The 11,394-nt window shown below is 37.4% G+C and overlaps 1 pseudogene across 1 annotated transcript; it reads right to left on the bottom strand.

The window, feature by feature from the left end:
- Positions 1 to 10,082: 10,082 nt before the first annotated feature.
- Positions 10,083 to 10,813, bottom strand: LOC308268181 (pre-mRNA-splicing regulator WTAP-like; annotated as a pseudogene). The gene is made up of 2 exons: positions 10,362 to 10,813; positions 10,083 to 10,143 (listed from the first exon to the last, which is right to left on the bottom strand). The product of its transcript is annotated as a pre-mRNA-splicing regulator WTAP-like (transcript).
- Between the last annotated feature and the right edge of the window lie 581 nt (positions 10,814 to 11,394).

The following is an 11,394-nucleotide window of genomic DNA, read 5'->3' as shown; positions in this document are numbered from 1 at the left end:
TAAACTGAGACGAGTGGGAAGCCATAAATACTCAGAAAGAAAAGAACTATAGTAGATTTGAAAGGGAATGCAAATTGAGAAGTAAAGAACAGAGTGTTAATATAATTAAGAAAAAGCCATGTGTGTGATCAGCAACACAGTGTGTGCTACTGACTGTGCAAATTAAGGTTAAGTTTGAGAAGTTTAGGAACCCATGAGGAAGGAAGAGAGAATATTAATTAAGAGGAACTGCACGCATGATCGGTATTGTAATAGACAAACAAGTAGGATACCTTGTCATCTTTGGCCTTGAGAATGGCTAAATTAAAGATTCTCCTAACACAAGGAAAATCAGAAGGCAAAAAGTCACTGAAGACATGCCAAAGAACAAAAATGTAAAGAGAAAGAGAGAGAGAGAGAGAATGAGAAGATACTTTGCCATAAATATTTATGCAGCCTCATTCAAAGATTAAGAATAAAAACATATTAATACCTATTTTTAAAATATTATATTGGTGCCGGGAGTGGTGGTGCCCACTTGGAATCCTAGCATTTGGGAGGCTGAAACAGGAGGATTGAGGTTCCAGAACGGCCTCAGCTACTTAATGAGGCCCTTTGCAACTCAGTGAGACCCTGTATCAAAATCAAGAATAAAAAACAGAGTTGGGAGTATAGCTCAGAAGTAGAATGCCCCAGGATACCATCTTCAATACTGCAAAAAAAAAAATTAAAATAGGATATTGATCATAAAATGAATTGAAACAGCCTCTAAATTTTAGTTAACCTAGTTTCTAATATTATATTAGTATCTAAAGGAGAAAGAAGTCTCATATTTGAAAAATAGGTACATGTTCAATCTTTTGTTGATTTTCTATTTTGTCCTTTTAGGTATGACTTTAAGATTAAAATAGCAATAGTGGGATATGGGCGAAAATACACCAACTGATGTGTGCAGGTATTGATGTATCATTTTGAACTTACTATGAGACATGATTACAATGTATAAAGAAAAATATAAAATATCAGTGGAATAAGACAGGCCTGTGAATTTGGTTAGACTGTTTCACTTATAGAAATGTACATTTCTGAGAGAGAAGAAAAATTGTGCTTACCTATCTAGCCATTCTTCAGAATTATTTGTCTTTTCTCACACGATTAAGTCTTTATCAGTAGTCACTACTACAGATGTTAACAAAATTATCAACCTATCCAAATATAAAATAAATTCCTCAATTAGAAATTTCTGTAGCTGTTTCCAATATAACAGTGCTGCCGTTTAATCATTGTGGACTCACCAAACCTGTAGGTCAGATGTAAGTTCCTGAATTTAATACCTTCCTGTTGTCTTCCATTCAATAAAGCATGTTGTTCTGCAACTTTATAGGTGATTGATGTTATTGTATTGGTGGCTTCAATCTGTCCTATTGTATAAACTTTAATGAACATTGATTTAAAATAAATTACTTCCGATGGTATAACTTGAGGTCATGATCTCAATGGCTGAAATCTACCGAGTTTCACCTTTCCCCGGGGAAGGAATAGACTAGGACTTTATATGATTTATGAAAGCAAATTGTGGAAAATAATGATATTTGTATATTTTGGCTGACAGACATAGAAATGTTTTCTTAAATATGATTAGGTTATTTGCTCTAAAATATATTTAGATTGCTTGCCTTAAGTAGCTGGAAAAAAATTCACAAAAAATATAGACAAAGGTCTTTTAAAATGAAACAAAATAAAAACGTACAATAGAAACAGCCATTGTTAAATATATTAAATATTTTATTACATAAAGATATTTCTGAAAATCTAATTTCACATTACCTAGTCTCCCACCTTCCTTCTCCTACAGTTCACATATTTCTAATTTTTTTAATGGTGCACTGTAATCATACATCTTAATGGGATACAAGATGGCAGGGGCATACATACACACATCACTCATTTAACTCTTCCCCAATCCCTCTCTTTCCCTCTCTTCTACCTCCTTCTCATGTTTGGCTTAGTGGTTGATTGATATGCTTGCAAATGTATGTCATTTACATCAGGGAATTTCTTCCTCCTCGCCCATTGCCCTCAAGGGGCACCTTGGTCACCTTATTTGCTCACCAATGCTTTCTTCTTCATCTAGAGTTTTATTAGGAAAAGGGACACTGAGCATTGAGTAAGAAACTTGGTTTCAAGTAACTACAACTTTGACCCCATTTCACCATGAATTTGATGTGACTTTTCTCAACTTAAATAAACTTTTTATCTTTCTCATGTATAAATTGAGGGTGGAGACATATCTGTAGGTGAATAAAATAACATTATAAAATCACTTAAAGGATTTAGTTGTATGTTGTAATATACATACATGTGTGTTAATATTAGAAGTCCTAGATATTATTTATATATCTAATCATAAAATTGAACATAGATGACTTTTATTGCTTTTCTCTGATTTTCTTAAAGCTGTCAAAGTCAATGACTGGTGCTTGAGTGTTTGATTTAAAATACAACGTAAAAGAAGAAATACTCAGATTGAACTCATTGATGTGAAGATGAAATAATATTATGTGCTCAGAACTAAGGTAGTCACATAGAAGACATGCAATGAATGCCAGCTTTCTTTATTGTCCTTTTTATTTCCACTACTCATCATTTGATTCATCAAGATGCTGTTTGATTAGTCTAAAGGTCTGATTCCCTTTGTCTTCTATTCCTTTTGATCTGTCTCTCAAGTTGAAACCATGTTGATCTTCCTAATCTCAACTGGAGTCTCATCTGGCCTGATTGGATACTAGTTAGGTTTTCCAAAGCCTTTTTTTTTTCCTACTCAAGACTTTCCACACTGTGGCGCCATTTTACCCTCCAGATTTAGTTTTTGGTTGTGTAAGTGTGTGAAACACACACTCAACCCAAGAAGCTCTCGAGATATTATTTATGCTGTTCTTTGATAGCCTCACCCTTTCACTAAAGTACTGGTCCCTCTCCCTGAAACCTTTTAACCCCTCTCTCTCTGCTGATTAAGCACCTAAAAATTTTAGAAAGGACAATGCATTACTCAATGTAATCTGCTTCATAAAGAAAGCGAATGGTCTTTTGCAACAAAAGCTATATACACAGTTACCTGATGAGTAATGCAGTCAACAGGGAAGGAGAAAATTCTGAAAAATAATCACATTAGGCTTTCATTGCTTAGATGGTAAGCAGCACTAAACACTATCACCATATTTCATTGACCAAATTTAGTCAAAAAGGTCTCATTAACAACAAGACAATGTACAGTGAAAGAAAACCTAACCGTGTCATCAAAAATCGCACTTTTCCCACCATACTGCAAACATCTTGTTGAAATCTCTATGTTGTATCACTTTTCTATGTCAAAATGAGTATTTCACCCCTATGTCTTACCCCTTTGAATATCCATGGCCTTCCTATCTCTTTGCACTATGCAAACCAGTATCCTACTTGTATATAATCATTACTGTGAGTGTCAGCCTCTAGAGAGTGGGGTATAAGAGTATTTTTTTTAATTTTAATTTTTTTTGCATAACTGGTGATGGGACCCAGGGGCATTCTACCTCTGAGCTATACCCCCAGCCCTTTTATTCTTTATTTTAAAACAGGGTCTCAGGCCCTGCCCCCAAAGTGAAGAAGCAGAATTTATATTTTTAAAAGATTCCCCATTGATACATAATTCTCTTAGTCCACTTTGTGATGATATAAAGGAATACTACAAACAAGGTAATTTATTATTTATTTAATTTTTAAAATTTTTATTGGCTCATTGCAGTCATATATCTTAATGGAGTACAAATGGTAGAGTCATACAAGCACACATCACTCATTTAGCCCTCTCCCAATTCTCACCCAATTCCCAACCCACTCCCTCCTTCTTATGCATTTCTGTTCATAGTTGCACAATTCACAATTTTATTCAGCCTAGAAACCCTCCCACTAATGAATATGCATTAGAAAAAGTCACTACCTGTTTTTGCACCACATCTTAGTACGCTGCTTCCCACAGGAAGGCATGTCTAAGTGAGTTTCTGCAGGTGATTTAGCCTTCATTATAAATTACCTTGTTTGGCTTAGTGATTCACTTTGATATTTTTGTGAATGGACATCATGTATATTAGGGAATTTATCTCTTCCCCCCTCCCTTCTTCCTCAGCTAGGTTTTCTTATTTGCTAATCTATGGCTTCTCCTCCTTCCTCTAGAGTTTATCCCATGACCCTTTTCCTCCATAGCTTCTACATATTATTGAGAGCATCTTATTTCTTACTTTTTGTGACTGAGTAATCTTACTCAGTTACATCCATTTTCCAGTAAATGGCATAATTTTGTTCTTCTTTATGACTGAGTAAAATTCTATTGTGTACATATCCCATAGATTTGTAATCCATTCATCTGTTGGTGAACACTTGGGCTGATTCCTTAATTTGGCTCTTCTCAAAGCTTAACAGTCATCTCCATTTTGCCTCCCTGGGAGACCCTACTTCAAGGAAGATGCTGGCTGCTGTGGAAAGCCTGGACCCCAGTAAAAACAAATGTCCAGAGAGAAAAAATGGGTTGGTACTGAGTACCCTGTCCTCTGCACAAAGGTCAAATCATTGGAGCGACTGCCCCATGAACTGAAGGGGCCATGATCCAGACCCATTGACAAAGAGTGTCTTTTGCTCCAGTTGGGCTCCCACATCAGAGATTTTCCTCAAAGAGATGCAACTCAGGGCAACTTTGGATATGGTAAGTAGTCTCTAAATTTCTTTTACATATAGGTCTTGCCTTCTCTGTACTAAATCCTATCCTGGAATCCTTCCCTCTATATCCTGCCAGACAGTGTGGGCAAATGAAGGCCAACAAAATAATTTAAACCTTTCTTATACTGTTCCTGAGGAAAATTTTCTATTATCTCAACAAAATTTTATATTGTATAAATGCTCTACCTCTTTCATAAAACGGGTATCCCTTTATATCCCTTTATCTTCAGTGGCTGGGAACTCCATGACTTTCCCTCCTCAACCACAGACAGAAGACTGTTCACAGGTAAAGGAATCTTTGCCATCATAAAGAGTTTATCTGATATACCATCTTTGTGCTTAATACAACCTTTGGGATACCAGGCCTCCCCCTGTGCCTCAGCCAATACAGAATAAGGATTTTTATTCAGGTAAAGATTGGCAATTAGATTTCACAGTTATTCCTTTCAGAGGTTATACATTATTTTTAATATTCACTGATACCTTCACAAGCTGGAGAGAAGACTTTCCCACCAGGACATAATATTCACAGGAGGTATCTAAAGCACTCCTCAAGTAAACGATTTATTGATTCTAATTGATGTAGGTCCCTTCAGAGTGATAATGACCCTTCATTTATATCTGAAGTCACTCAACAACAATAAAGATATCTATGATATTTAGTTGGATTCTTCATATATGAGTTAGGCCCTGCCTATCCTGAACTTAAGAATTAGACCAAATTTGAGTGGAGCTGTGAACCCATAGAAGACTGGATGCTTCCCTCAAGAACTAAACCTTGCTTTTTGTTCTGGTTTAAGTCAACCAGCCAGATGGTCTGTTTTTGCCTTTCATGGACTTCTTTTGTCTTATTACTCCTTTTTCCTTTGGCTGTGCTCTTCTGAATTTTGCTAATGGAAACTGTTTCCTCTCAGCTCAATGCCATAAAACTTCTCAGGCCAAATTACTAACACCTCTCCTCAGTCCAGGGGTTGACAATGATGGGAAAATTCAAAACCAACCTGTTTTTTTCTGGAATATTTCCAGTCCAAAAAGCTTCTAATCTAAGAGCAATCAAGAGTAAGAGGCCTGGGCATGTCTGTGTTTCTGTCCAACTCAAAGACGCTACAGAAAATTGACTTTCTGGCCCTATTTCCTGAAATATTTCAGGGCTTCGAGTTCTTCAAGGGGGAAATGTTAGGTAGTTAGAGGAACAGGTGAGCTTAAATGGGGAAAAACCTGAAGCACCTGAGAGAAGAGTTTAAATAGACTCCTTTAAATGAAACATCTGTGGCTAGAAAACCACCAAGAGCATCCATCGGAAGGCTAAACCGCATGCAGGACCTCACTGAGACCCTCACTGTTACAAGGGGCCAAGACAAAGCAAATTCACTAAAACTTACTAAGGTATTCCAGAGTACTAAGCTGTGTGTGTGTGTGTGTGTGTGTGTGTGTGTGTGTGTGTGTGTGTGTAGAGGAGAGGGAGAGATAATGACCTCTTCAAAAGCATATGCATTATTGTCATGTACTGGCATAAGTATGATGATTGTTAGGAATAATATGCATTATTATGTTTTTTTTCTTTGAGTGATAACTTTCCCCTTCTATTTACCATGTTTGTGAGAATATAGGCTGATGCCTGCTTAGAGAGATATGACTGCCTTAGCCAGGGAAACTCCACTAGAAGATTATTTGTGTCCCTGCAAGAACACACCATATGGGACAGACATGCTGTCCTATCTTATTTAGCCACACAAGGACAAACCATATATAAGCCACAGCCACAAGCTCTTAAACAAGACTCTCTGAGTTCTATTCTGCTGTCTGTGAGGTTGAATGCTGGCTTGGCCAGGGCACTCCCTGGTAGCCAGTGGGCTATTCTTTAAGATGATGGTCAGAGGCTCATAGAGTGAGTGACAGAAGCCTGCCCCACTGTTATATAAGATCCTGCTGCTGCGATTGGTGAACGACCTCCAGACAAGGACCTGTTCTCCAGTGATCAGTGAGAGTCCCTTGGCTGAGGCCCTCATAGTTAGGACTTCCCAATAAGTTAAACAACATACCTTATATTCATGCTTGTCTGGGTTTCTGTTGTGAATCCATCACAACAATTAGAAAGAAAGGACTCCAGGCCAAATAAAACCCTCCACATGGAAGACTCCATTGCTGTTTTCCACTCCCAGAAACAGGCCACTTTAGACTTTCTTTCTGGAGGGTAATTTCTTTGTCTCATGCTATTTCTCACCCTTGTAAAACAGGCCCTTTCTGTTCTCTCTTCTCTCTCTCTCCTCTCTCTCTCTCTCTCTCTCTCTCTCTCTCTCTCTCTCCTCTCTCTGTTTCTCTGTCTCTCTGCCTCTGCTTCAACCCTTTCTCTAGAATGTAACCTTCTTCATCATGGACTTATTTTATTACTGTGGCCCCATTTTCTAACTTAACCTGTTATACCTCCTTCCCAAAAAACAGCTCAAAACAAAAAGTAAAAGAACAACTAAGTGTCTGAAAACCATGGCCAGAACAAAGGGAAATGACCCAACTCAAACAGGCACTCGGTGCATAACAACATTCTGAGCCATTTAAACTCCAGTACTCAGTGAGGGAAATTAAAAATACCATTTTGGTGAAGCCTTTTAACAAAACCAAAAGCCTGCAGGTGGCTTTTAAAATACATTTGTGTTTCGTTTTTTTTTTCATACTACAGAAGAAAAGGTACTTTTTTGTATTATTATTGATGATTTTGGGGAGTGTGTGTAAGCATGTAGCTTTTGTTTCTTTTAAGGCAGGTAATTAGGTAATTTAACAATAAAATAACGGATTCTGCTTGGCTCACAATGGTATTAAATATGCTTTGTGAGAAAGTGATTACATTATTTTAACGGAAACAATCACTGTGGCCCGAATTCTGAGGCCAATGATTTTTTCTTTGGTAAATTAAACAGTGAGGAATTGTTCAAGGCTTCTTTGGACAATTCAATAGCTAGACACAAGATGTGATTTTTTTTTTCCCTACAAGGCTAACTCCATCTCTATTTCTATAAAGGCACTTCTTCTTGAAAGAGGCACTATCAAAACTGAGCTTGGTGATATACACCTATGATCCCAGTATCTGGGAGGCTGAGACAGGAAGATCACAGGCTCAAGATCAGTCTCATCAACTCGGAGATACTCTCAGCAGTTTAGTGAGCACATATTTCAAAATAAAAATAAAAAGGGCTGCAGAACAGGTAAAATGTCCCTGGGTTTAATCCAAAGAAAGGAAAGAAGGAAAGAAAGAAAGAAAGAAAGAAAGAAAGAAAGAAAGAAAGAAAGAAAGAAAGAAAGAAAATAAAGAGCTTCCTCTTTAAAAAAAAAACATCATTGAATGCTATATTTTCCTTTTAATATTGCAGTTTCTTTGAATGTAGGAAATTCTGACCCTATGCCAGAAACACACACACACACACACACACACACACACACACACATCTGAAAGCAAAACTCAGAGCAGTAGCTTAAAACACAATTCTTTATTTTTATCTGTCCAACTTTCTGCAGTCTACTTGAGGCCAGACTCAACATAGCTGAATTCATCTCCAAGCTGAAGCTTGACTGTAGTTCTATTTCTTCTACTTCATCTTTCTGAGACAGAAGACAGGATTAGGCTTCTCATGTGATGGAGGAGGCCTAAGAAGACAAGAAATGATAAATGTCAGTCCAATGATAACCAATGAGATTGTTTTCCTGACATGGGTATTACTCAGTACTGACATTTTTTTTTTAAGATTGGCAGGATTGTTAATAGAGATGCTTGATACCACTAGAAGGTCATCTGGATTTCACCCTTTATCAACTAAAAATGATAATAATATCAGTTTATGAAATTATTATGGAAATCAACTGTGAAAATATTTTAGAATGTTTAAAAATTACAAACAACATAACTATCATTTAGACTCATCTACCTACCTGTATTACTTCAATGACAATTTTTCATTAGAATTTGGTAAATGTGGAACTTTATTTTCCTCTGTCTTGCTATCCCTCCACTGCTATTATAGCTTGGTACTCACAAAATGAAATTTCAGGTTTCAACTGATATTTTTTAATTCTGTCTGAATTGTTTACTAGTTGTGAGATGCTGTGCAATTAATAGCTATGAGACTTAAAGAAATGTCTTTACAAGACTATCACAGTAAGGCCTTCCACACAAATAAGAGTAAAGGGGACAATATTGTATTTGGAAATCGAAATCAATTAGCACAGCATCCACCACATTAATACATATAAAAACTGTTGTCCAATTTTAGTATTTTACAGCTAGAGACATAAGAATTTATTGATATGTGTTTGAGATAAAAAATAGGAATCATTTGATATTTTTATTTTAAGTGGCAAATACTTTATTTTTTTCAAGGCACATATAATTTAATATCAAGAGTGTAATACAAAAGACCCAAATACAATGAAGGAACACATTCCCCCATTAACACCAACGACAATACTCTTTTAACATGTGCCTACTGAATGGGCTGGGGTTTCATAAACTTCACTACTGGAGGAAAAAAAGCAATCTCATCACAGCCAGTGTCCTTGTACAATCTAGTTGTGAAATGAATGTTTATAATGCTTCAACAGTTTAAACCTGAAGTTTGATACCACACCTTCATGTTTGTACAGTCCTGTTATGAGTATCTACAATTTTTGCAACCATTCAAAGAACAAACCATTCATTAAAACCACAAGTTAAGGCTCCATCAAATAAAACAGAGCCCTAAGGTAAATGGTTAAATATATATACTACTTGTACTGAAGTCTATTATTTGATCTTTTTTTCATGACTAATAAAAAAGTTGGTTTTTAGCGAATAAATCCTTTTAAGGTAAAATTCACCTCATTTGAGTTTTAACCCAGAAGTTCAACAACAGTCATGAAGTCCACAGTCTTATTGGCAAAACTGATATACAGTGTCTCTAAGTCATTATGCTCAAGGTTAAGAGCGATGCATATTCCATTTTTACATTTTACTGGAATTTTACATGTTCAATTTGTATCTTTTTTTCTTTTTTGGTGGTATTGGGGTTCCTGGAAGCCCTTCTACCTCAAGGCTACACCCCCCGTGGGCTAAACTCCCAGACCTATTTTATACTTTTTTTTTTAATGTGGAATCAAGGTCTCTTAAGCCAGCAGCTGGCTTTGAACCTGCGCAATCCTTCTGTCTAGGCCTTCCAAGTGCTGTGATTACAAGCGTGCGCCACCACGCCTGGCTCAATTCGTGATTTTTAAATCGATAGGTTTCTATCCTCCAAACTATCTGAAGACACAATGTGCCACAGACTAAAGACTTCTCTTTCTCCCTCTATTTTCTTCAAACAGAAACATTTCTCAAGTGTCTACATGTTCTAGAAGGGGAATTTTTCGGAGGTGGCCTCTTCTTCGGAATAGTCCGATGACATCAGGCCTCTGAAGCAAAGTGGAAGGGAAGAGAAAAAAGCTGAAATACAAGGTTCATCTGGTAAGTTTTACATTAATCATTACAAGCTGGACGGTGTAAGAATGTGGCTTTTTTGGCTCAAAAAGTCCGAGTCTTGGTGTGGAAACGAGCGCTTGGCTGTCCCACCACAGCTTTCTCGTAGTGGGACTGTCAGAGAAGTCTTGACTGGGGAGTATGATTTGTTTACCTATAAGGCGTAAACTTCCAGGCACTCAGTTCATTTTGGGCTTGCTCCAGTTTGTCTTTAGTCTATTCCAGTTCACCTTTCATCTTTAGAAAAAACAAGCTGATCGCTGGGTCCACCATTGTTCATCTCAGTTGGGCCACACTCGGCTGCTGCACTCGCTTGAGATACTGGATCTGGGTAGTGCACTCCTACATCTCTTGTCCCTTGGTTGCGAGTTGCATTACAAGGATGTTTTCTCTGTGTGCACACTCCTGCTGCTGTTGCTTTAGTTTTTCTTCAGACTCCTTTAAGCCAGTTACGTCGTTTGAGTTAAGGTCTGTGTTCTTGCCCTCCAAAGCTTTAACATAAGCTTCATATTGTTTCCATCTTAAAATTAATTCATCTTGTGCCATAACTTTGAAGTCTGTTTCACTAAGTCGAACCTTTTTTGGGAGAGGTTCTTCCTTGATCATCTTGGCCCGAGCCACCCAGGGCAGCCTCGCTTCATGGAGGCTCTGGACCATCCACCGCTCCTGGGAGTGGGGCAGCTGGAAAATACTTTAAATGAGCCTGTGCTTTTGTTCATTCAAAATTATGGGGTTCAACAGATCTTTTGCACCGTGTTTTCCCTTCCAGATGTATATTGAAGAACTTGTGAAGTCATTCTTGCTTTCAAAACTTGCTATGTCAACGAGAATGACTGGCAAGGGGGTGGGGGTTAGATTGCCATAGGATGATGAGGGACTGACACAAATTTATAAAATAACATTTTAATTCTATGAGATGCAGTATCATGCCACGCAGTGTTTAATCGGTTGCAATTTTACTGAGATTCATGTTGAATTGCACTCTAGGCAATCCAGAGATGTTGACAACATATGCTAAATTCCTCAAGGTGCAGTGAAGAAGGGCTTGTGTGCTTATTAAGGACATGCCGGGCCATCCGCAACATATGTATTGGATGGCTTCATAACACACATGCTCTCAGGGGGTCGTTATATGGAAACATCATAGCCTGAAAGAAGAATTTGCATCCTCTTTTGTACAATTGGCA

This window comes from Muscardinus avellanarius (assembly GCF_963383645.1).
Source record: "Muscardinus avellanarius genome assembly, chromosome: 10".
NCBI classification, from domain to species: Eukaryota; Metazoa; Chordata; class Mammalia; order Rodentia; family Gliridae; genus Muscardinus; species Muscardinus avellanarius.
The sequence above is the reverse complement of the archived record's forward strand: the minus strand, read 5'-3'. Positions and strand labels throughout refer to the sequence as shown.